Genomic DNA, 26,620 nt, shown 5'->3' with positions numbered 1-26,620 from the left:
TCATTCTCCCACCTCGTCGCCAAGACGTGGAACACCCTCCCTGCCCACCTTCAGCAGACCCAGGACCTGCTGACCTTCAGGAGACTCCTCAAGACCTGGCTGTTCGACCAGTAGCTGCTTCCCCCATCCCCTTAACGTCTTGAGACCCTCATGGGTGAGTAGCGCGCTCTACAAATGTCTTGATCGATTGATTGATTTGGTGGGCAGTCATCTTTAGGTAGGAATAGTTTCACTCTTCTTTAACACCATCGCTGCTGATGGTTTTCCCCTCCTATGCTGACTATGAATTTTTCCCATTGTTCATGACGAGCTCAGCTCGTCATAAGCACAGCTCAACCGTGCCTCATGACGAGCTGAGCTCGTCATGAGCATCGAAGGGATTAAAAGGATAGTTGATGACAGCCTTAATATATGTGTGCAATGTGTGCTTTGGAGGTGAAGTTGCTGTCAATATGGAGGCCAAGGACTTGGTGCAGGTGACACATTGTTGGATAAAGTTCTTTACATTCCTTTCACCCCCTATCATTTAGACCTCTTATTGTTTGCTAGATCTGGTGAAAAGGACAAACTCAGCCTTCACCGTATTAACCTTGAGATAAGCTCTGGACACCGATCATTGGATCGAAGGTCTTCAACTATCTTCAACTAGATGATTTTGCTGGAAGCTTTTGAAGAATGTAATGTCACCGGGATGCGCTGGGAAATGGAGGGGGTATTTTGGACGCACTGGGCTCTGAATTCTCTACACATTATGAACCACTGTGGTATTCTGCCTTCAAAGGTCATTTGATGGGCTAGGATGTCCATTATGGTGTTCTGGATAAAGGTACTGAATGCTCCTGAGGGGTCAAGTAGGACGAGTAGGTAGGAGTCACCTTGGTCTGCAATCTGCAAGGAATCACCCACTACTTGAATGTTTGTTGTTTCTATGGTGTATCATGCTCCGAAAATGGAATGATAAATCTGTGGAAAGGGTTGCACTTGATCTTGCAATGGAGCAGGTTAGCTACAGATTTCTCAATGACCTTTGTGAGGAGCATTGGGGCAGTGTTTGTTGGAAACTGGTAAGGTTGTTGGGGTGCAGATTAACTTTTTTTAAGGAGCAACAGGATCTTTCCAGTCTTGAGAGCTTCTGGAAAGGTTTCATCTAGAAGAGAAAGCATTGACAATTTTCATTCCTGTCATTAGTGCTTCTCCAGTTATTTTCATCATGAACGATGAAGGGCTCATTTAATCTTCTTAGGATATGGCCTTCAGGAACTGCAGTAGACTTGCCAGGTCTTCTATGCGAGGGTATTAGACATATTTCATTAAGTGCATTGCTTGAAAAGGACAGTTGTGGGGGTGTGTAGCAGTGGGGTGCTGTCAACATGATATCAGCTTTTATTACTTTCTTTTTCAGGCAAACCCGTACGATCTTTCATACTCAGGAAGACAGAGTCCAAATGTGCCCAAAGTTCGGTAACACTGTGAGCGTGATTGCGAGCTAATGATTGGCAAAAATAGTCAGAAATTTACTCTTGCATGTAACTGGTATGTATGTATATGTTTTTTTAAAGCACAAACCTAGTCAAAAGATAGTGAAGCACGGTACATGGTCAAAAATAAGTATAAAGTCAATGTGTATTATAAAAGGAAGCTGGGTTGTGGACGGTTAATGCATTGTGTGGTACTCTTTAAAGAGGTGAGTCTTCAACTCTTTCCTAAATTGGAGCAGCATTGGGGTGGTCCTGATAGATACAGGGGTGTTGTTCCAGATCCTGGGCGCACAGATGGAAAAGGCCTGCTGTTAAGCATTTTTCTGTTTCTACACGTCTTAGTCTGTGCTCTAATGGTGTCCTGGCTGCGAGTGGGTAGAGAACCACCAGAGATGGTGAACTTGTCTGTGATTTAAGCGAATGTTCTGTTCATAGACTTATGCCTATGTTTTAAGAAAATATTTGACATTTGAATTCCCCAAAGAATTCAAGAGGTGTTCTAAGAATAAGCAACATACTGTAATGGAATAGTTGTTTTACCTACAAAATTGTACATGAGGACTTTTCTATATAAAGCATTGTCACTCTGAACTGCATTTTCTGTGTAAAACATGTTTATGGTATTCCCTTTGGGGAACATTCTCCAACACCCCCAACGTTCTGGGTATGCTCCCTGCCCTTACCAACTTTGCTGTCCTTAGCAGGAATGAACGTTTGTTGGACCTGGCCCTTTTTGCAGGGTTATCCCCATACTTTGCCTTCTTCCTCCTATTTTGTTTGATCTGTTTTTGTTGGTTTTAGGACCCTGGGCACTTTACCACTTCTAAATAATGCTAAAGTGCATATAGTCTCTTTCTACAATCTATTGGTGATTGATTCGTCCATGATTGGCATATTTGAGTTACTAGTAGGTCCCTAGCAAAGTACACTAGGTGTGCCCAGGGCTAGTAAATCAAATGGTACTAGTGGGCCTGGAGCACTAATTGTGCAACTCACATGAGTAGTCCTGCAACGATATCTCAGGCCTTCCACTGAAGTTTCTGTGAGTGAAGATTTAACCTGCCATTTCGACCTGACAAGTGCACCCACTTGCCAGGCCCAAACCTTCCCTTTTACTACATGTAAGACACCCCTAAGGTAGGTCCAAGGCAACCCCATGGGCAGGGTGCAGTGTATTTAAAAGGTAGGACATGTACTGGTGTGTTTTACAGGTCTCATACTGAAATCCTGCTTATTTCGTTGTTTCACTATTGCAAGGGCTATCTCTCTCAGAGGGCAACATGGGGATTGCCTTGAAAGATCTTTTAAGTGTAATTTCCCATTGGGAGCAGATAGCGATTTAGAGTTTGCGGTCTCAGAACTCACAATTTAAAACGACATCTTTCGGTGAAGTTGGTTTTTAAATTGCTTGTTTAAAAAAGCCACTTTTAGAAAGTGGGGGTTAGCTTGCTTAACCATTCTGTGCCTCGGTCTGGCTGTAGAATACACACCGGGGTTGGATGACACTTGGGCTCATATGCATTCACTCTATACAGTCACACACAGGGAGCTGAGGTATGCCTTGCATATCCTGATGGCCCATCACAAGCTGAGGGGCTTTCCTGAGATAGAATGGTGGGAGGAGTTGAAACCGACACTGAATAGAGCTGTGCCTGTCCTCACACAAAGGTATCTCCACCCCCCCTGTTGTGTGCCTGGAGCCAGGTTGGGGAAAGGTAGGGTCTTATGTACTACAAAGACTCTCCTTTGAAGTTTACCTACTTCAAAGACAGAAAGGGGTATAAGTATTGGACCTTTGCCACTCTAAAATTAGAACATTTCTGGACTGAGGACATTCCGCCCGGAAGAAGAGCTGGATGCTGTGGGAGCGACGGCCACCCTGCCTGTTGTTTTGTTGTGCTGGCCTGCTGCTTGCTACTTCTGTCCTGGGAGTGAAAGGACTGGTCTTTACTTTCTGTATCCTGCGTCCAAGTTTCTCCAAGCGTTTGTGTGTGCTTGCCTCTTGTTAAGAAGTCTCAGGGCCACCAACGACACCACCTGTCAGTGCCTGGGCTTTTTTGCTGAGAGTCCTGACTTGCCAAGTTGTGCCAAATCCAGTTCCTGGGTCCTTGGAAGTGTAACCTGGTGATCTTAAGGAGAAAATCTACGCATTGTCTCCCAGCACCTGTTTTATCGATGCATCGCTGCAAAATATCAACGCAGCACCTGCCTCGCGGCTGTCGAATCAATGCAGCGTCTGCTCTGCTGCTGTCACATCGATGCAGTGCATCTGGATTTTTGAATCATCGCCCCTGAGTGCTGATTCTTCATAGGCACTGTAGTAAGGAACCCAAGGCTGTGTCCAGAAACCAATGCATCACCTCCCCTCTCAGCAAGGAACTGACACATAACCTCCCCTGCCTAACAGTAAGGAACAAACGCATCCCCTCCCCTGTCAGTAAGGAACCTATGCATCACCTCCCCAGCATAGTTAAGAACCGATGATTCGCTTTGCTATGTCGGCGCCTCACCTCTCATGCGCCTTGCAGCATCTTTGATCTTTAACACATATAAAGTACTTTGTGCTAAAGAAACGCATCCATTGATTTCTATATACTAAACTTGCTTCATCTTTTAAAAGTGATATTTTGACTTGTGTATGTTGGATTTTTGTTGTTTCGGTCTTGTTTTATTCAGATAAATATTGGATATTTTTCTAAACTGGTATGGACTCCTTTTATAGTGTCCCATGGCAATGCTCTAATCATGCCCAAAAAAGATTATGCGATGCCAAAGATGATGATTCTGAAGCAGATAACCTCTTCACCTCTTACAAAACACATGTCATTTCCAGACTAACAAAACACACATGGTCTGACTACATCCCCAGAGGAGAATACCCTTAAACTTCTGGATTACCTTCAGGAGATGTCTTTTCATTCACTTTGGTACAATGAAAAGCAGCAAAGGAATTGGATTAAACTTTTTCAACAACTGAGGCAAAAACTAAAATGTGGATGGAACTCTTAGATCCTTCCTCCATAATCTCAGAGCCTCTACTACTTTTCTACAAGGCAATATTGGAGCCTGTACTGACTGCCTGGTTAGCAATCCTTCCCAGGAGCATCAGTCCACTGAAGAATCACTTGATGACTCAGGTCTACACCTTGTGAACCAGAATTCCTATCACATCCCTCTCCGAAGAGCCAAGTTCTCAAAAGTTAATTCTGGGATAGAGAGGCCAAATGGCTTTCCTATAGCTGTTCCAGATAGAGGGGCATATTTACAATAGAATGGCAGAGCGCGGCGTTAAGCTAGAATTGCTAAAGCAGCACTCCGCCATTCTGACAACGCAGGGATGCACCGTATTTACAATGATACGGCGCACCCCTGTGTTCTCCCTAGCTGTTGCTAAATTCAGCTGCATAGTGCTTTCGCAGGCACCCTTGACTCATAGGGCAAGGGTACCTGCGTTGAGGCAATGAAGGGTTTTGTGCAGGAAGGTGTCCCTTCCTGCACATAAATAATCACCAATGGTAATTTGTAACTCCTATGTTTGCTTCATTTTGCAGCATACATAGAAGTTGCAAATCGTCACTTTTTTATGATTGTTTATGTGCAGGAAGGTTTGCCTTCCTGCACATAAATTTCCACCAAGTTTGCTCGCCCAGTGAGGACACCCACACCACGATTCCTATTCACCTTTTAATGTTCAAACAGCAGCAGCATTAAGGAATGGGCCATTGCAAGCAATTCATTGCGCCTCTCGCCATACGCGTTTCGGAAATGTTCCTTGTTCACTGGCTCGGCATGCTGGTGAGATAGAAAGCAGCCTCTGAAGTTCATTGTTCATTTAAAGCCATAGTGGGCGTGAACTTGCTTTGCATCCTGGTTCTTGTAATACAGGACAGTGTTATCCCTATAGTAGTGGCCGCTTGAAGTTCTCCTCCATCCGTTTTTTACCATCGGGTTGTTGCAAAGGACACAGTCCGCCTGTTGCTTCTTTTGCGCTGAAATGAACGGGTTCGTGGTTCTCAGTATGCGCCCTTTCAATCAGGCACTGGGATCCGCTGGGATAGCAGAGGGGTAGTCCTCGTGGCCAGAGCGGGCCACAGTAAATTTCCACCAAGTTTGCTCGCGCAGTGAGGACACCCACACCACGATTCTTATTCACCTTTTAATGTTCAAACAGCAGCAGCATTAAGGAATGGGCCGTTGCAAGCAATTCATTGCGCCTCTCGCCATACGTGTTTCGGAAATGTTCCTTGTTCACTGGCTCGGCATGCTGGTGAGATAGAAAGCAGCCTCTGAAGTTCATTGTCACTGACCATGTCATGAGTGATGTAATATGTGACGTCATCAGCAGTGCATTGCGGACGTGCAAGTTATAGTTAGCTGAACTAACTATAACAGGGCAATTTCAATGGTTTTGTACGAGTGAAATGTCCAGCTAACTATAACGCCCTGAAACCTATGGTTTTTTCATTGAATTTCTAAGGTTTTTTTAATGCTAATTCCTAACTATAATGTGCCTGAAACCTATGTTTTTTTAAAGTAAATTTCAAAGGTTTTTTAAATGCTAATTTCTAACTATGCCTACAGAGATAGAACATGTGAAGAAAGAAGAAAAAACGCACAGAAAGAAAAAAAATAAATGCAGAAAGAAGCAACAGAAGTCAACAAAGAGGAAGAAAAGTGCAGGAAGATCCCAGCGGATCCCAGTGCCTGATTGAAAGGGCGCATACTGAGAACCACGAACCCGTTCATTTCAGCGCAAAAGAAGCAACAGGCGGACTGTGTCCTTTGCAACAACCCGATGGTAAAAAACGTATGGAGGAGAACTTCAAGCGGCCCCTTCTATAGGGATAACACTGTCCTGTACTACAAGAACCAGGATGCAAAGCAAGTTCACGCCCACTATGGCTTTAAATGAACAATGAACTTCAGAGGCTGCTTTCTATCTCACCAGCATGCCGAGCCAGTGAACAAGGAACATTTCCGAAACGCGTATGGCGAGAGGCGCAATGAATTGCTTGCAACGGCCCATTCCTTAATGCTGCTGCTGTTTGAACATTAAAAGGTGAATAAGAATCGTGGTGTGGGTGTCCTCACTGCGCGAGCAAACTTGGTGGAAATATATATATATATATATATATATGTATATATGTATATATATATATATATATACATATATATATATATATATATATGTATATATATATATATATATATATATATATATATATATATATATATATATATATATATATATATATATATATATACATATATATATATATAACGGGCTCCGACACAGTTCAGGCTCACAGCAAAAATCACTTTGTCACACCACCAGACAGAAGCATGAATTGGTTCCACTCATTTAATAAATTAAACCTCACAGACTCGTTTCTGCTTGTATGCCTTCCTCAATGTGGGTTCACATAGCGCGGGAATCGTCTGACAATTTAAAAGCCAGCACAGTGTCTCCTCATTGGTGGAGTGGAGTGGCCATAGAAAGAGGACTGTTATTTCACCCAATGGTGCGTCCTGTAGCCACAACCATGCATTGTGCTGGGCCGGATCGATCGTAGTGGCCTGTGCCTGATTCAGGAAGTGGTGATTCCAGGTACTCCTTATCCCAAACATTGATTGACACAATCCGTAGTGGCTTCATTCGCTGCAGTCCTCTCATTGGACATTCCAGACCATTGCCTCTTCCAATACGTCCCTCCGTGAGATGGCCCAGCGTCCTCTGGGACGTCGATTGCATGGAAGGTGCAGTCACCTCCGTGTAGGCACTTAATAATGTCACGACTGTGGCCAGTAGGTACGCCAGACAGGCATGCATGCTTCCCAAATTTTCAGTGGCTGACATTGAAGCAAGTGGTGTCCCTCTTTCCCCAAAACACACAGAATAGTAAGGGGCATGCTGACTGGCATCAGGGGCGGCTTTAGGCTCATGGAGGCCCTGGGCCGGGAGCGTAGGTAGGAGGCCCCGGAAGAGGAGGTCCGGGCGGGGCGTGGAGGCTAGTGAAGAGGGGGGTCAGGGTGTTTGGAAGTGGAAAACAGCCAGAGACCTCCAAATCCCTGCCCGGGGCCACCACGCAAATATGTATCCATCCTCAGAGGATTATTATATTAAGGATATATATTGGCGTGGTGGCCCCTGGGGTTTGGTGGCCCTGTGCAGGTGCAGGTGCACAGCTTGCACATGCCTAAGGCCGCCCCTGCTGGCATGAGCAAACACCGGGCGTATAGCCGCAATCTTCAGACTCCATTGTGGGGGGCTACACAGTGTAGATATACATATCTAAATTGGTTATTCGTAATTGTGTGAAACTTCTGTTTGGAATTAGAATGTATATTTCTGTTATATTGGGGTCATTGCACTGCCATTGATTGCGATGACAGCTGTTTTGTACGGAGCATGCCGTTTTCTCCTTGCTGCTTGTGCGTCTTTCTTGAATTTGACAATTAAAAAGAAGATGGTTTATTTGTAAGATCACAAAGACCTGTTTGATACATTATTTAACATTTTGGAAGACAGAGGCACGCTGGTTATTATGGGGAAATGCACATTTCTTCAAAACAAAATTGATTATTTAGGGCACAATATCACACCCTATGGTGCTGAGCCTGTCGGATTTGTTCGATGCAATTCTAAAGGAACCTAGTCCATGTGATAAGAATTTTCTTAGATTTTTTGGGGGGGTTATGGAAATATTGTGCACAATTCATACAGGGTTAAGCAAATCTTTCAGAATCTTTACATAAATCATTAAGAAAAGGAGAACATTTTGAGTGGAAAAAGGACTAGGATGATGCTTTCAAGAAATAAAATCATTGATTGCTGAGGCTCCAGTACTTAAACCATTCAATCCACGTGGTAATAGCTTAGTTACGGTTGATGCTAGCAGGGTAGGAATTGGTGCAGTTTCAAGCCAAATTCTGAATGGTAAGGAGGACACAGTCCCTTTTATGCCCGTGCTTTGGGTGGTGCTGAATTGCATTACAGCACTATTGAGAGGGAAGCGCTGGCCTCGAAAAAAGCAACACTTTTCTTTTGGGTAAGAATTTTTTTTTTTTTTTTAAACTTAGTTTTTATTGCAGATGCACAGATATGAAAAGGGTGACAGCGGTAGCATAATTCAAGCATGTCAAATACATTCCGGATATATGTCTTACAGCCCCCAACGTTACATCAATAGATAGTCCAGAAAGCAGTCCGATTAAATCTTCGGGTTACACTCAGCGCATCCCCGCCTCAGTATAAGCAGAGGGTGCATTAATCATCTGGGCATCCACTTTTCTGTTTTATTTTAGTTAAACTCCCCAACAACAAGTTCAGATGTGAGTGCAACGTTAGCAAAACAACCGCTCAGTCAAGGTCGAACAGCACAAGCACAGTAGGGGCACCTACAGATCTCACCTACCCCGACTCCTCCCTCCTCCCTCCTTTCCTGAAGCCCATGGCCGGAGAAAACACTAGGCATGCATAGCGGAGTTGATATGTAGTGTCCATTCCCATCAAGGTCTTCCCGCCGATCTCCCCCCTCCCCCAGCCCCAGGTCCTCCCACGGGTTCTCCCCCCCCAAGTCCACCATCGAGCCCATGGTAGTGCCGCCATTTTGACCAAACCTTTTTGAACTTATTCGGGCATCCCCTTGATTTGTACGTCACTCGCTCCGCCGCCATGTAGAGGTCTAATCCCTTTCTCCATTCACCTACAGTGGGTATCGTCTCCGCCCCCCAATACTTGGCAATGTCACGTTTTGCCACTACCAGGGCCAATGTCAGGAACGTCAGTAAAGGTCGGGGGAGGTCTACATCATTGGTCATGCCCAATAGGGCCAGCTTAGGCTCTTGGTCGAGCGACACGGACAGGACCTCCTGCAGTTCGATGAAAATAAGTGTCCAGTAGGACTGTATTTTCACACAAGTCCACAATATGTGGAGGAAATCCTCACCCTCCTGTTGGCATCTCAGGCACCTATCGTCCGTTGTCTTCCCCATTTTAAATAACCGCACTCGGTCAAAGTACGTCCTATGGAGTACGTTATATTGAATCAGGCGCAGTCGAGATTTTATGGCCACCTCCCTTGGATGCATAAGGATTAAGTCCCAGTCAATGTCCTCCAGGTCTCCCACCTCTCGTTCCCAGACGGCCCTAAGCTTTACCAGATCCCCCAGCATGTTATTCGTGAGGGTTTTATACGTGAGTGACACGGCCTTGTGGGGTATCTGTTCCTGCAGCAGTCTGCCTTCTAGAGGTGCGTACTCCGGCAGGCCCTCAAGATTCAGAGCCTGTGCCCTCCATGCGTGGCGCAGTTGAACATACTTAAAAAATTGAGAGCGGTGGAGCCCATATTCTGTCTTTAAGGTGGCATAGGGTTTTAGCTCCCCTCTGGCGACGACATCTCCCACCGTGGAAATCCCAATGTCGTCCCACTGCTTGAATCCCTTAAGTTTGTGAAGTTCAGAGAGCCACGTGCAGTGCCAGAGTGGGGTCTGCCGGGTGGGTTTCTTATCCCAGCCCGTACGTCTCGTCGCCATTTTCCAGGCCCGGAGAGTAATATGCGTGGCCGGGAGTAAGGAACGGCTCGCCGCGCCACCGTATAGGTAGGAAAGCATCGGGCGTGAGGCCAGTTTGGTGCGTTCCAATGCATACGTTGGGTGGTCTCCGGGGGCGTGGAGCCAATCGTTAATGGGGGAAAGGTGCTCCGCCCAGTAGTACGCTTCAAGGTTTGGCAGGGAGATACCTCCACTGTATTGGTGGCGTTGCAGGGTGGTCAGTGCAATCCTCGGCTGCTTACCCAACCATATGAAAGATCTGAGGTCAGCATGCATTCTACGGAGGAGACTGTCCGGTATTTGATAGTATTCGTTCTGCAGGGCATACAAATATTTGGGTAGCACGATCATTTTGTACATCGCCGCCCTACCCAGGAGTGTCAGAGGAAGTTGGCGCCACCGGGCCATATCCGCCGCGGAGTTCACCAGTATTTTCTCAACATTTCTGAGAAGTGACCGGTGCCTATCCAGCGTGATGAACACTCCTAGATATTGGAAGCCGTCTGTGGATACCACCAGTCTGTCTGGGAGGTCCCCCTCACTCGCGTCCCCTTTGGGGTCAAAAAGGACGGATTTGTGCCAGTTTACTGCGTAACCGGAGTGACTACCATATTCGTCCAGGTCTCGGAATAGTTCAGGCACAGAGGTTTGCGGGGCTGTGATATACAGGAGGACATCGTCCGCATACAGGGACAGTTTCTCCTCCGGGCCGTCCGCAGTAGTAAGGCGGAAGCCGGAAATCCTCTGATTTTGTCTGATTTTGGCCGCCAGTATCTCAATTGTCATCGTAAAGAGTAGCGGTGATAGGGGACACCCCTGCCTGGTGCCCCGTTGGATCAAGAATTCTCGAGAGAGTCTCCCGTTCACCCGCACTCTGGCTCGTGGGTTGGTGTACAGCAGGCGAACCCATGAGCGGAATTTTGGGCCGAGACCAAATCTCTCCAGGACAGCCTCGAGGAATGGCCAGTGCACAGAGTCGAAGGCCTTTTCCGCGTCCAATGAGAGGAACCAGTGGGGAGGGACCCTATCCCTAACCTCCTGCAGCCAGTTGTGGGTGCGTCGGAGATTGAGTTTCGTGGCCCGATCCGGTAAGAAGCCGGTCTGATCTAAGTGTATTAGAGCGGGTAGGACCTCCTTAAGGCGTCGCGCAAGGATCGTGGCTAGGATTTTCACCTCTGTATTCAAGAGGGAGATGGGGCGGTAAGACGCGCAGTCGTCCCGCGGTTTACCCTCCTTGTGGATGGGAACTATGATTGCCAGGGCGAGGTCATCGGGCAGGCAGCCGTCTTGGTATGCCTTAAAATAGAGATTTTTTAGGTGGGGAGCTAAGATGTCGGCCGTGCACTTAAAGAATTCCGGGGGAAACCCGTTCGGGCCAGGCACCTTACCCGTCTTCAGCCCCGCAATGGCGGTTTTGACTTCATCCAGAGAGATGTCGGCCTCTAAGGCGGGTAGGGCTTCAGCGTCCACCACGGGGAGGTCAACCTGCGACATGTACAGAAGAGAGTCCCCACATGAACTCAGTTGCCTGGCCTCGTAGAAGCGGCCATAGTAGACTGCGAATGCGTCTGCTATGAGGTTGTCTGCGCGTAAAGTCTGCCCCCTCTCGTCTACGACTGCCTCCACCCATCTCGCTGCCCTCTCCTTACGACTAAGCCAGGCCAGAAGTTTGCCGGATTTGTCTCCCACGTCATAAAGACGGTGTAATGTGGCCAGGCGTTGGGTCTTCGCTTCATCCGATACCAGGTCTCGATAGTGTCGCTGGTTATCTAACAGTATGCGCAAGGTGGTCGGGCTCTTTGTACGTAAGTGATCCCTTTCTAACTCCACTATAGTGCGTTCCACAGTTTCTACCTCTTCCATCGTCTTCCGCCTCTCGTCCCTCAATCTAATATTTATTCTGTCTCTTAACACCGGTTTCATTGCTTCCCACAGAGTTACTGCTGAGTCCACTGACCCAACATTCTCAGCTAGGTATACCCGGGCATCAGCACGAACACCCTGGAGTATTGTCTTGTTCGCCAGGTCCCAAGCAGCGAGGCGCCAACTCGCCTCATTCCTGTGTCTAGGGCTTCCCACTGATATTAGCAGCGGTGAGTGGTCTGAAAGACCCCTAGCCAAGTATTCCGCCGTACCCTCTACAGTAAGCTCTGGTCTAGACATAAAAATGTAGTCCAATCTGGAGAATACTTTGTGCACTGCCGAGTAGAATGAGTAGGCCCTAACAGTCGGGTGGAACAGTCGCCATACATCAGTCAGCCCCATCTCCGACACCATTTGAGCCAGGGGAGTCTGAGTACGCTGGTGGTGAGTCTTCCCTGATCTATCCATGTCTCTGTCTAGTACGTCATTAAAGTCTCCACCTACTATCTGTATAGTGTCTGAAGTGTCTAATAGTATGGTAGCTAACTGCTTCAGTGCGGTAGCCTGCAGTTTAGGTGGTGCATACATTGAGACTAGGGTGTACGTACGTCTGCGCCAAGATCCCTGTACTCCTACACATGTACCCAGAGGGTCCCCCCATGTCCGTGTGACCTGAAACGGGGAAGTGTTCTTAATAAGAATAGCTACGCCCCTGGAGTCAGTTGTGTATCCCGCATGACCCAAGACCTTGTATCTACCCCGTGCGATGAACGCGCAGGCCGTGCCCTTCAGGTGTGTCTCTTGCAGAAAAATTATGTCAGGGCCCATTCTCTTAAGGAAGTTGTTCACCAGACCCCGTTTAATTTTGTTGCCCAGGCCATTGACGTTCCACGTCATTACACTCAGTTTTTCAACGGCCATGGGTATAGTGGCGAGGCATGGTTACTCCAGGCTGAGAAGTAGGCAGGCGGGTCAACTCCCATATAGGAAGAACCAAAGAATGCGTCGAACCCCGTGACTGCCTTGCACATAATCTCACATCTCCCCCCCCTCCCCCTCCCCGCAAACAACCAAACTGCATAAACAACTCCCCAGCCCCCCCCCCCCACCCCACCTGCACCCCCCGGCCGTCCCTCCCGTGCAACCATTGATGGTATGGGCCACCAGGCAGCAAGGTCTGTCGCCCACCCTGCAAACAACCCCAACTAAGAAAAGTCTAGTTGGTCAGAGTTCAAGTCTGGTAGTGGTGTGTGACCACCCGAAAAACAACAAAGAAAAGTTACTTGCGTGCCTCCTGGCATGGACTGTATCGGTGCATCTCCGTCCCTACAGCTTCTCAGGAGTGGGAGTCCTGCGTGTCATGGCCCGTGATCACCGCGTTGCTTGGCCCTCCCTGCTCTAGGTCTCGGATGGCAACAGCTAACGGGTGTAAGGATTGTTCCGTCTGGTCTTCCAAATCTGAAACATTGGTGGCATCCTCCTGATCTGTGGCAGTCTCTGAGTCTGGAAGTAGGCACCGGAATCGCGATCCCCGAGTGATATCTCCCGCGGCGGTTGCGTTGCCGTCTCCTCGGGCTCCCCCAGTCGCCAGTTGCTGAGACGGGTAGGGTGATCTTTGTGACTGCCTGTCCGTCCGGTGGTGTCGGGACCTCTGCGATCCGTTCGTGTTCCTCCTGAAGTTGGCCGCTGCCTGCTCTTCCCGAATTCTGCGACCTTCTTCCTCCGCCTCTTGCAGCAGTGGTCTCTCCTCTAGCCAGTGCCAGGCCTCCTCCGGACGGGTGAAGAAGTGCGATCTGCCCTTGAACAGGACTTTCAGTTTCGCAGGGAAAAGGAGCATATAGGAGATGTTGAGCTCTCTTAGCTTCGCTTTCACAGTGTCGTAGGAGCGTCTCTGCTTCTGTACCTCCTGGCTATAATCAGGGAAGATCATGATAACGGTATTTTCAAACTTTAGTTCTCCCAGTTTCCGGGCTTCACGAAGGACAAGATCCCTATCAGCATAGTTGAGGAATCTCGCGATTATTGGGCGAGGTCTCGCTCCCTCCGGCGGCCTTGCGAGGAGCGCCCTGTGTGCTCTCTCGATCACGAAGCAGTTGGAGAAACGGGCCTGGGGAAACATGGTCGTCAGCCAAGAGTGGAGGAAAGCTGCCGTGTCGTTCTTCTCAATTCCTTCCCTCAGGCCCACGAAGCGCAGGTTGTTTCTGCGTGCCCTGTTCTCCGCGTCATCCACTCGCCACAACAATTGTCTATGGGAGGCCTGCAATTCTGCCATGTCCTTCTTGAGTGAGGTAACGGATTCTTCCGTTTCGGATATCCTGGTCTCCGCAGTGCCCACTCTGTCGGACAAGTTCCGGAAGTCCTGCCGCAGTAGTAGAACCTCAGATCCTACTTCCCCGATCTTGGTCTCAAGGGCCGCCCTAGAGTTCTGGATGTCCGCCCGCGAGGCCTGGATCGCCTCCAGGAGCATGGCGGTATCCGGCTGCGTGTCTCGGGCCCCCCCATCTGTGTTCCTGGGTGCCCTCGTGCTAGTGGCGTAGGATTCCATCGTCTCCTGCCTTGCGGCCCGTGGCGCTGGATCCCTCTTGCCCATGGTGGCTATCGGGCGACCCCCCGATGTAACAGGAGGGCTGGGGAGGTAAGGAGTACTGCCCGTCAAGGTGGCAGCGGCCCCGGGCCGGAACTAGTCCTGCGGATCCCCTGTCTCTACCAGCAGGGCACTGCGCCACGTCCCTCCTCGCGGGCCCCAGCCAGGCGGGCGAATCCAAGTCCAGGCCAGGACCTCCCGATGAAGCGGGGTCCTCGAGGGGTTCTCGCCCACCCCCGAGGAGTAGGGAGGGGGGGGGGGAGCGAAATCCAATAGCAGGCCTCTCCGCAGCTCCAGTCAGGCAGCCCCGGGCTCAGGGGACCGCGCAGCAGCCCACGAGCGTCACTGCGCACCAGGCGGGCCAGAGACAGGAAAGCTAGACCCCGGCTTCACAGGCCCCCACTCAGCCTCCGGGAGGCCAGCTTGATCCAGGACCTCGCAGGGTTCACCCCCCAGTCTCTCAAGGGGGGGAGGGTAGAGGGGGGGGGAACGGAGGCCCTCCGCGAGCCCCCCCGCAGCTTCAATGAGGCAACTCCGGACCCCCGGAGAGCGTGCTCTCGCGCACAAGCCCCACAGCTCCCCAGGCGGGCCACAGTCAGCAAATTCAGGTCCCGGCTGCACAGGCCCCACTCGATCTCCGTGTGGGCAGCCTCCGATCGCCGCTGCACGGCTCTCCGCGACCCCCACCAGGCAGCACCCGGGCTAGGGCAGCGCACGTCGGCCGCGAAGCTCACCCAGGAGGCCAAGAAGCAAGGCCCCGGTGTGTCAGGCCGCAGACTGCCTCCGGTCCCGAATCCTCCAGATCACCAGAGAGAGGGGGGAGGGGGGGGAGGAGGGAGGCAAATCGCCGGGCCGACCGTCGTCGCTTCGGGGTAGGGGGTCCCCGATGTCCTCACCGTCACTCCTGTGGCGCCACCTCTCCCCCGTCAGCAGCCGGACCCGATGACTCCGGGCGCCGCCATCTTAGGGTGCCGAGTCTTCAGCCCCGGGGTGAAATCGGCGGACAGGTCTGCTTCGCCCGGTCGGAAATTGAAGCCGATGGGCTCTCCAGGCGCCTCTCGCCCTCCGCCGCCGCCACAGCCAATATTTCGGGTGATTTCCCGCTGTTTGGGTCAAAGTATCGCCGGATCAGTACCAGTCATGCCAGGAGCTGCGCTGAGGCACGTCCTACTCAGCCATGCAGCTGGCCACACCTTTGGGTAAGAAATTCGATTTATATATCGATCTAAACTGTTTGTTTATATGAAGGATCTTAAAGATTCTGGTAGGGCTTTGTCTTGGCTAGTAAGGTTGGTGTCTAGTTTGTAAGAGTTTGGGTTTGATAACAGGAATATTCCTGATGGTAAAAATTTGAAGGCTGATTGTCTAAACTTAAACAGAGCCCTTGGGTTAAAAATCAATGTTGGAGCAACAAGAATGCATTTTTGTAACTTTGGATGTAGTCAATGCGTGCGAAGGTGTTTTTTTCTGCGGAGGAGTCATTGGAACAGTGTGAATCAGGTAGCCAGTTTTTGCTAATAAAGAAATCTATAGTGAATCGATGGTTGCCTAACAGAAATCGTGAACCAGGGTTGCCAAGCTATGCACAAGGTACATCAGAGCTGGGTTTTGAAGTGGCAATTATACTTAGACAAAATGTTTTTGTTCCACCAATTTATGTCTGAGAAAGGGTAGTCAGTATTGCACATCAAGAACATCCTGAGGTGCCTGCTACTAAGAAACTCTTAGAACAGTATTATTGGTGGCTCAGCATGGATGGTGTTGTCGAAATAAATATTGCTTGAATTCCGATAAACATTGGAAGGAGTCTTATGAAGCATCTACTATTTCAGATGTACCTTACGGACCATGAGAAAGAGTTTCAATTTATTTTGTGGGTCTGTATAATGTTTTGGGACGAAATAAAAGATTTTTAATGGTACTGATTGATAATTTTTCCAAGAAGATTTACTATTCGTTTTTCAGTCACCCAACTACTGAGAAGGTTATTTCTTTCCTTTATAAGATTTTTCAGGTTGAAGGATTTCCTAGGATGCCCATGTCTGACAATGGGGTACAGTTTATATCCAACAAGATGACACGTTTCTTAGGTTTTTGTGGTGTTAAAACAGAAAGGACTCTTTTGTATTCTCCTTCTAATAATGGACAAGTTGTACGTGCTAACATATTTTTAAAAGAGGGCATTTAAACTCTCTGGTTTATAATAAGGATGTTTTAACCTTTATAAAAGACAAGGAATGGAGCCATCATGACACTCTCCTTTCAGATACTGGGTTTCTCCTTTTTATTTGTTGATGAGGGGAAGAAAAGCTAGTACTTTACTGACTACAAGGTTGTCTCATTTTGCAATGTCAGAAACTAATATCAAGAAGGAGGTTGATGAGGTTAAAGAGAGACTACAGTCTAACAATAAGACATTTCATGATGTTGTTAATAGATCTAAACCCCAGAAAACTTCTAAATGTGATTGGGTGTTGATCCGGAAATCCGCCAAGTGTGCCAAAGGCAAGTCCCAATGTACTAATACAGGTGATAAGCTGCACTTTACAAATATCGATTGATTCATTCATTCATTCGTTCATTGATTGACTAATCCAGTGCAAGTCATTAAAGTGTCATCAAGTGTGGTGTTACTAGACAAAAGAGAATGGTGGAACAAAAGTTCTGTGGTTGTCCCTAAACCAGGGCAAGAAATAATGTTGAGTAAACACAAAACACATGTATCTGTAAGTGAGGATAGTTTTGTTGATATTGGTATGTTTGGTGGCGACTCATCTTCACCTGTTGATGATTGTTCGTTGATGCAGCATTTTGTTGATGTTCAGCATTAATTATTAGTGGAGAACAATGTGGCTAATCAGGCTATGAGTGTAACTCGAACCCAGACTGATAATTATTATGAAACTAACTTTGAGACTACTGGAAAAAGAATTGTTAAAATGCCCCAAAAATTATTTGATATTAATTTATATAGGTCATGCTTTGTTCTTCTCATTGTTTGTTCATGTTTTTTTTTTTTTTGAATGGACACGTACCAGGTATATTGTTTGTGCATTTTGAAAGTTCTGTTTGGAATCAGAATGTACTTTCTGTGCTCTATAGGTGCAATCGCACTGCCATTGACTGTGTTGACAGCTGTTTCTACAGAGCATGCCGTTTTCTCCTTGCAGGTCTTTGAATTTGACAATTTGAATGAAAATTGCTTGTTTATAAGAAGCTGCCATGTCTCTTTTGCAAAAAGAACAATTGATGGACAGAATGCAGAACAATGTCATACATTTACCCCAGTACAGAGATCTGGGCCTAAATCCATCGTTTTTGCTCCCCATGCCATTCTAGTTTGAACCCAGCCATATGCAAATTAGTCTTGACTCTTTTATGGCCTGGAAACTCCAGTACACAATTTCACTGGAATATGCCACATGTTCATACTTTGTATTCCAGTTGCATATTTACGCCCAACATGATTAAACACTAAATTGCAACAATGTATCACTTTTGATTTGTATCTCAAGGATTCCCTAAAGTTTGTCAGTTCACAAAAGCACATATACTCCAGTGTGGGTAAATTGTACATGGGGGATATTTTGCAACGCGGTGATGTAATATTCACACTTCTTTATTTGTCGGAATAAGGTATTTTAAGGTTTCTTGATTTCCTCTCTTTTCCTTTAAGATTGTGTTGACATGTGTTGGCCTGTTATTAATTATAGGGCTTATCAGGACATAAAAACAGAACATTATTATAACATGCATTACACATATCACCTGCAGCAGCTTCAGTCATGGTTATCTTCTGCTGACTGACGCTGCTGTCTCAAAACAACTTTAACTCCCCGTACACCATCAACTTCCCCGAGGACAGGATCTTGTGTTCATCGCTGACCACTGAGTCATCCAGGTACTTCTTACAATTTCTGTCCTGTCTTCTGGACTACCCTCTTTCCACCAGGTTGGGCTTCTTGGCACATGTCAAGACTGTGGAAAATTGTTACGATTTGGTGAACATCATCTGCGCCATCTTGCCTTTTTCCGATGCCACACTTCTTGCCGTACGCTCCCACCTGAGTCTGTTTTTGATCAGAACCGCTCTCTGCACGTCCCTGACCCCCAACCCGGTTCTTCACCCTCGCCTGCGCCCCCATGTACTAGTCACCCCCGCTCTCACATGCCTTGCGCGTAATCGGCAGCCATTCTAAGCACCATGGCCTCCCTGCCCTCGCTGATAGCCAGCGCGTCTCTCACTCTCTCTTAACCACACAGGCATCCCCCGCACGCTGACAATCCCCCTCGCTCTCACATGCCTTGGGTCATAAACCCCTCTTCAGCGCAGATCTGCCTCAGAATCCCATCCTGTTCCCAGCGCGACACCTCCCTTCATTCCTTTCATAATCTCAGGCCCTTTGATGCAAACCTCCCTTTTCTGTGTGCCCGTCTGTCTTCCTTGTTCCCAAGCCACCACCTGGCCCTGCGGATACTGTTTATTACCCCGTACAGTAGGAAGCCTCCCCTCCCCATCAAAAGACCCTCGAGCCGATCAAAGCCCCCACCCTACGAGATCCGATCAAACTTCACACATTCCGTGAATCAGCGGAATGTCCTGCTGCGCGATAATCATCACCTGTTGCGACCGGGGTGGGGAATTCAACTGTAAATGTATGTGGGAACGGGCCTGAAGGGGAGATTCCGAGGATGTTCTTTCAAATATCAAAGTGTTGCAAGAATGTGTTACGTGCAATAAAGATCATAAACCCGAGTATAAGAGGCCAGGCCTCAGAGATGTGGCTAGAGCACCTCGTGACGATACTTGCTGTCCGAATTGATGTGTTCTCCTCCGGAGAGAATAAAACTTCGTTTCCTGCCTTTCAGTCTCCAGCGCCTGCTTCTTCATTGATTAATATCGGTGGGTCATAGAGGCGACATCGCCGGGCAACAAAAAGGGTCTTTGGTTACTGGTTGTCTTTGAACCCCTTTTTACAATTGGCGTCCCAAGCGTGGGGCCCATCAGCGACTCGTGGATCCAGTGGGAGAGGTCCTGACGACAGAGTGAACGACTGCAACGATCGGAAGGTACCCTGTCCGATAGACCCTCGTCTGACAGCCGATCATCCGAACTTCACTGGTTCCGAACGGACCTCTCTTGAGTGATCTACGGTCCTGACTGGGAACCATCAGGAGTGCCACGAGGAGTACGAAGAGAAGAGGACGATCGGGCGCTGGATTCGGAAGACAAGAAACTGTCTATGCGGTCCGGGTAAGGTCGTGTAAACACGACAAATCGCGAAATAATTGATAATTGATGGAAAATACTAGTATTACTCTTTGTTAATTTATTTGGAGTTTCGCTGTCGGCAAACGGAGAAACAACCGGCTCTCTCTTTGCAAGCAGTGAAGGATAGGTACGCATCCGTCGGACCTATCTTTCTCCCCCACTGAACAAATTGCCCCTCCCCATTGATTAACTGTTACGGATTGTTTTCTGGAGACTCTCTGTCTGCAAACAGGAAAGAATAGGTCCCCCTCTTTGCAGATAGTGAAAGGGTAGGTGACGCAGACCTTTGCGGGCCTACTTATTCTCCCCATTGACCATTTTTTATTTTTTATTTATTGACCAAACACTGATTGCCCGATATTGGTTCATGAGGTATTCACTGCCTGCAAACAACGTAGAATAGAAATATTCTGTCTAGTCTTTGCACGCAGCGATAAGATAGGTAGTGCTGACTATTATCCCCATTTGTGATCCGTCATGCCTGTCTTCTCCCCACTGATGGATAGCTGGTTCAGCCCGGACCGTTTATTAGAGGTGGACCATCTAGCCCCGCTGGAAGGCACCCCTAATAAAGACATGTTCACAAAGTATGGATTAATTACCATAGCCTATAGTAAGCTATGGCACAAGTATACCAAAGCAAACCAAGAGAAACAGTGGCCACTGATAGGATCCTTCGATGTAGACAAAATAGAAACGGTGGAAATAGCCCTTCGTAATCATAAGACAACGCCTATTATGCTCGATAGTCTCGGTATGTGGCGCAAAGAGGCTACGCAACGAAAAGAAAGAGACGAAGTCAAAGTAGTTAAAGAAACGCGACAGGCAATCCTCCAAACGTCTGGTAGGCAAAAGGAAGGGCCAAAGACGACACAGTTCCGAGGATTAGAGACAAAAAGAGAACGGTGTAAAGGGATGTGCCGGCGGGACAACCCCGAGACACAACGACCCAAAGGTAATCCCCCGACACTATGCACAGGACGAACGGATTTAAGGCAAAACCAATGTGCTTTCTGTAAATGTCTCGGACACTGGAAAGCCCAATGCCCGACTCTACAGAACATAAGTAAGAGCGGAGGGTCGACAGAAATAACAGGCCGGCAGAAAGGGAAAAGGCGCGAGACAAAAACAAACCAGACTAACACGGACAGGACGGATAGAACCACCACGTTTGATTATGCTCGATGGCACAGATTTCGTCAGACCAATTTCAACGACATGTTGGAGTTCTGGGACTGATTGCTCTCTGTTGCCCCCCCCCCCCCCCCCCTCTGAAAAACAAAAACAATTACAGGCCTGCAAAAGGACTCAAGGAAGCCAAGCATCTGTTATATAATTTAGGATTTAATTACGATAAAGATAACACACAACCAACGATAAATAGAAAAACTAGTAAAACATTCTTTAAAGTAAACTGTACTAATAGGAACAATACAAAACGTATTACGCTCACTCCGGAAGTTCTCAAAATGTAACAGGTCAACGGTCCCGCCCATCCGGAAGAGGAAAACCACAGCACGTGTGGGGCGGGGCCTGCCACCAGCCATAGACCAAAAGAAATTGCCGGTGAGAAGGTACAGGAGGCTCCATGGGCCGACATGAAATGGTCTTCCCATACTCTCCTTCCTGGGGTGGCGCCCCCCCCCCCCCCGGGCCACAAGTAGGGAGGGGGCGAATGAGGATGACCCCCTCCCTCGTGTCTCCTGGTCCGGCCATCACGAATTCCTCCATCGAACTGATGCAGGGTGGGCTGGGAGGGAGAGGCGACGCGGACGAGCCTCTCCCACCTCCACAGGTAGGAGGCTTCCCTGCCCTGGCCCGGCGCCGAAGTCCTCCAGCCGGGCGGCGGCCATATACCTGCGCAGCACAGAACTTACAATGTCCGGCGGCCATATATTTGCGTAGCACAGGACATACAATGTCCGACGGGCATACTTGCGCAGCACCGGACATACAATGGTCCCCCAAGAGTCGGAATCAGGGGTGTAGGGTGGTCATCATGTGCACCCCTGATTCAAAGGGACGGCGTGGGATGCGCCGGGAGAGGGAGGCGGCACGGACGAGCCTCCCTCACCTCCCCAGATGAAGGCTCCACAGCTGCACCCTGGCGCCCCGAACCAAAATGTCCTGCTCCAACAGCATGATGTTCTGTCTTTGTCGCCACGAGAAGTTTTCTTCCGCTCCTGAAAGGCACAACGAAGGGCGGCTGCTGCAGGGTCTCAAAATGGCGTCTGGAAGGCGGGTCTAGGCCGCTGGAGTAACTTTGTCCGAAATTGCAACTCGGGCACTTGCCCACCTGGACGCAAGCCCCCACCTTCGACAAACATCCCCTCGACTTTGAAGATTCTACCAAAGTCCCAAGAGCCCTCGGCCCCTTCAGGCTTCCGGTGGGGAACAGCCGCATTGATCACTAATGAAATAACCACGACACAGCCACAAGATGGTGGTGCTCTCGTGTCTGCACCAGCTTCAGTCTGAACCACCCAGGAGCATTATGGGCTAACGAACTCGAGTAAGTTCCGGCTGAACATCAACGTAACCCGGTAAGAAAGATTCTACCCCCCCCCCCTTTTTTGATTGACGGTCCACACCACCAGCCCCTCTGTTAGCACAGGTTTTTGAACTACCGAAAGGGACTCTGGTCCAACCGCCAATCGTCAGAGACATTTTGCCCCTGAGGCTACTTCCGGACTAAACCGGCCTCGCCCAAAATGGCGCTGGTATCAATAGGAACTAACGGACGCCCCGTGGTGTTCCTTAGCTAATGAGACTTGATGTACTAAGATATATATACGAACCTTTGCACACTTGACGAAAAAGGGAGGAGGGTTCACTTGGCGGACATTTGAAAGGGGTCCCGTCAAAATGTTGATTTCAATGAACGATTTATTTTGATATTTATTGAAACTGGTACCTAACGTCGCTGATGATGCACACCCACGGTATACATCTAGGAAATGTGATTACAATGAGCTTGACTGTGTTTCTATTTATGAACTGAAATGCCCCTGATCCCTCATCACGTAATGAGACGTTTTTAGTTACTTGCAAATAATTAATTAGGCCTTTTTAACATGTTCTTATGCCGCAAAATAACCCCCCTACTGTATGTGCTTCCACCGTCGCCATGTCCGGCTAAAAAAAATAATTGCACTCTCACATTTTACGTACTGAACGATTATGCAAATAAAGGTTTTCCAAACTATGAATAGGTATCACGTACTTTTGTAAATGTGGGAATTGGTGGGAGGGCTTTTCTGTGCACAACCGTTTTGCTCTCTATTTAAGGTTATTAGAAAATGGTTGGTCGGCCCCGGACGGATGATTGAATCTAAGGTATGATACGCTGCCTCCAAATGTGCGACTAGGCTCAGGAACTAACACAGGAAGAAGGACCACGACTTCTGAGAACGGGTAAAGTGAAGCGGTACGAATGACAGAATGTTATAAAGGTATGATACTCGAAGATGCTAAAGAACAGGGTCGGCCGAAGAACTGATATGCTTTAGAACATCACAGCATTGAAGATGAATTAAGGGTCCCGATAGCTAGATACACTTCCAAAAACCAAATACCTTGCGCCAGGCGCCCCTGGTTTCTTCTTAGCGTTTCCCTACACACGATCTAAAATACCACACTCGGACCGTCTCCCCCACGAACAACCTATCGCTCGCCACCCTTACCACACTGCCCACCCTCCCCCCCTTTTTTTTTTTTTGACTCCGGAAACCGAGACCCCAGGGATTATATCCTGAGGGGATAAGACGAGTATGTGGTAAGTAAAGGACTTCCGTGCCCGTACATTTGATATGCTCGAATGTTGTTCCCCCTCCCTTTTCCTCTTTTTTCCCTCTGCAGGTTACATTAGAGTCACGATTAGGGTATCGTAAAGGATCTGGAGCCACGTCACGCCCGATACATGAAAACGGACTAACGCTGCAAGATGACACAAAAAGGCGCCCAACTCAATGCACGACCTTTTTGTACCTGACCTAATGCTCTTCCGTCCCAAAACTGCATGCTTTCTACATCCTAACACAGACCCGAAACGTCTCATATTGGGTAATGCACTGAATAGCCTATATGGTACACAGTCACTCCCAGGACACATGTGTATCATATAGCCTATCGTTGCACATCTATCTCTCTCTATATCTCTCTCTCTCTATCACTATTTCTATCTCTATCTTTCTCTCTCTATCTCTCTCCCTCTGTCTCTCCCTAACGACTGGCACCTAATTGGCGAACCTGGTGTACCACCCGATTGGCTCCAAATACCACAAGTATTTGCACAAAATTCGTTTTTAAAATTACATTGATGCCATGTTAATACCTCTCCTTTTCTGCTAAGGAGATAGGTATCCGTAAGGAAAGGGATAGGTAAAACGACTACGGTTCCCTAATCTGACCCATAATGAGGGACTACTTGTCAGTGGCTTCTATGATAAAATGTCTCTGGTAACGCGACTTTCCCCGTCCTAAATTGTCTCGATGCCCCAATCAGTAAAAGCGATCGAGACAAACCCGCCTTCCCAGGACACCATCAGTTTTGTATCGGCTGCCCCAGACGAGAATTTGAAGAATGTCCCTTGCTCCAATTCGCTGTGTTCCTAGTTGTTTTCCATAAGACCCCACTCACCCCAGGGATGAGTTCAATGGTTTTCGCAAGCCCCCCCCCGAGTTTTTAACGAAGTAGCCAGGTTGTAAGAAAGGATGTAGAACCTAGAATGATGTTTACAAAGTTAAAATTAGATCGAAAACTGAAAGAACTTGTTGCAGTAAACCTTGTTGAAAGTAAGATGTTTAGCTAAAAGATAGGACGCATTGATGTAATGGAGAATCGTTTGGCCTATGTTCATCCCTCAGAAGGATGCCTATCAGACTATGGTGAATAGCACGTTGCACTTTTCCGTAAAATACAAAGCCCTGAAGACCGGTCTAGCCTTGCAAGACTCGTACTAGGGAAATGGGTCTCTACCAGGAAAACTGACATCTACTGTAATAGACGAATGCAATGAATGGGTATCAGACCTCGTACCACGACAAATGAATGTAATGACCAACAAAACGCCAAAGACATAGCCACAAAGGGAAGTTGTAGGGAATCCAGCAAACTCATCATCAATTGTTTATACGTCGGCTGCAAACCTCAATATAGCGGATGTTTACCCCAGTTGCCTGGTGTTGGGAGAGAAGTAGATTTATGTAATTACTTTCCTCTGCAAAATTTCTAAAGACTGTCTTTTCAAACTCATTTAAGGGTACCACTGTCGGAGGAGAAAGAGACCGGATGTGGGAGCACGCAGCCTGACTGCAGGTCGTGGAACATCAGCGACGGAGGCCAAGGCGAGAGCACAACAGTAAGGAGTCGCAGGACGAGGCACTGTTTCCGACAAACCTAAAGGAAAGGGCTGACCTGAGGCCCCTGCTCTATGATTGACGTGTGCCGAAAAGTCCCCGCCGTCTGAACCTGGTTACGGACCCGCCCGTCAAAAATGTTCCGTCCTCCTGATCTGTTCCCGACTTGGCCCTGCTCCATCCCCTCCTCCTCCGACCTACCATAAGGACCACTCACACACACCCCCTTCCACCTGAACTTTCAAAATCCTCTAAATACTACTGAACCATCCAGAGAAGGGTATTTCCTGCGTCTTAAGGGAGGGAGCTCCGACTAAGTAGACCACGAACTATGTTAATATCAGAACGGTGACCTAAACTCCACCGAGGGTCGCTCTGAAGAGAAGATGAACGAAGTATGTGGTTCTACCCGCCGCTGAGCGCCCCGAAGATGATGGAAGCAACAGGAAATGCCCACCACAGAGACCCAAGAAATTAAAAGACTCCACATCTCAAAGACAATTGCACTTTTCATCGCAATCCTTTTTCTGCCTCCTAATAACTATGCTCTGAGTTATGGAAGAAAATGTACGTGCCCCGAAACCATAACGCATTTCTCCCGTGAGGTCTTGCGAAAACGACAGAAAGATGTACTCCTGCCCGCAGACCTCCAACGACTCAATCCACATGAACATTCCTGTTGACAGAACGAATTGTAATACAGGTGCTTAACGGTGCCAACAGAAGACGACAAAGAATGCTGAGAACTTACTAATGCTGGTCCATGACCATAAGACACTGAGAACTCTGATTAGTATTTTTTATTATATCTCATTTCTCTCCCAACCACCATTGAATTGACTATGCTCTAACCGAGTACAAAAAGAACGTACTTACGTGGTAACCTATCGGCTCCTATTCCGAGTGACTACAAGCATCCATGATCTGTACCCAGCGCCCTCGCTAAATAATTCTAGTCTGATATTGTACCACTATGACTTTCCTGCAACAAGCTTAGCGATGAACATGCCTACTAGATGACAAGATTTTCAAATGTGATGTTTATAATGTGATGTTTATGTACAGTTCCTTTGCCTAGATCTCCATCCCCTTACTTATGACCACCGCAGTAGAGATAGATAGGAAATAGGCCTGCAAGATGTCTTGGAAATGTTAAAGGGAGGACTGTGGAAAATTGTTACGATTTGGTGAACATCATCTGCGCCATCTTGCCTTTTTCCGATGCCGCACTTCTTGCCGTACGCTCCCACCTGAGTCTGTTTTTGATCAGAACCGCTCTCTGCACGTCCCTGACCCCCAACCCGGTTCTTCACCCTCGCCTGCGCCCCCATGTACTAGTCACCCCCGCTCTCACATGCCTTGCGCGTAATCGGCAGCCATTCTATGCACCATGGCCTCCCTGCCCTCGCTGATAGCCAGCGCGTCTCTCACTCTCTCTTAACCACACAGGCATCCCCCGCACGCTGACAATCCCCCTCGCTCTCACATGCCTTGGGTCATAAACCCCTCTTC

The sequence above is a fragment of the Lissotriton vulgaris genome, chromosome 3_1, assembly GCF_964263255.1.
Source record: "Lissotriton vulgaris chromosome 3_1, aLisVul1.2, whole genome shotgun sequence".
NCBI lineage: Eukaryota > Metazoa > Chordata > Amphibia > Caudata > Salamandridae > Lissotriton > Lissotriton vulgaris.
Note: the sequence above shows the minus strand (reverse complement) of the source record.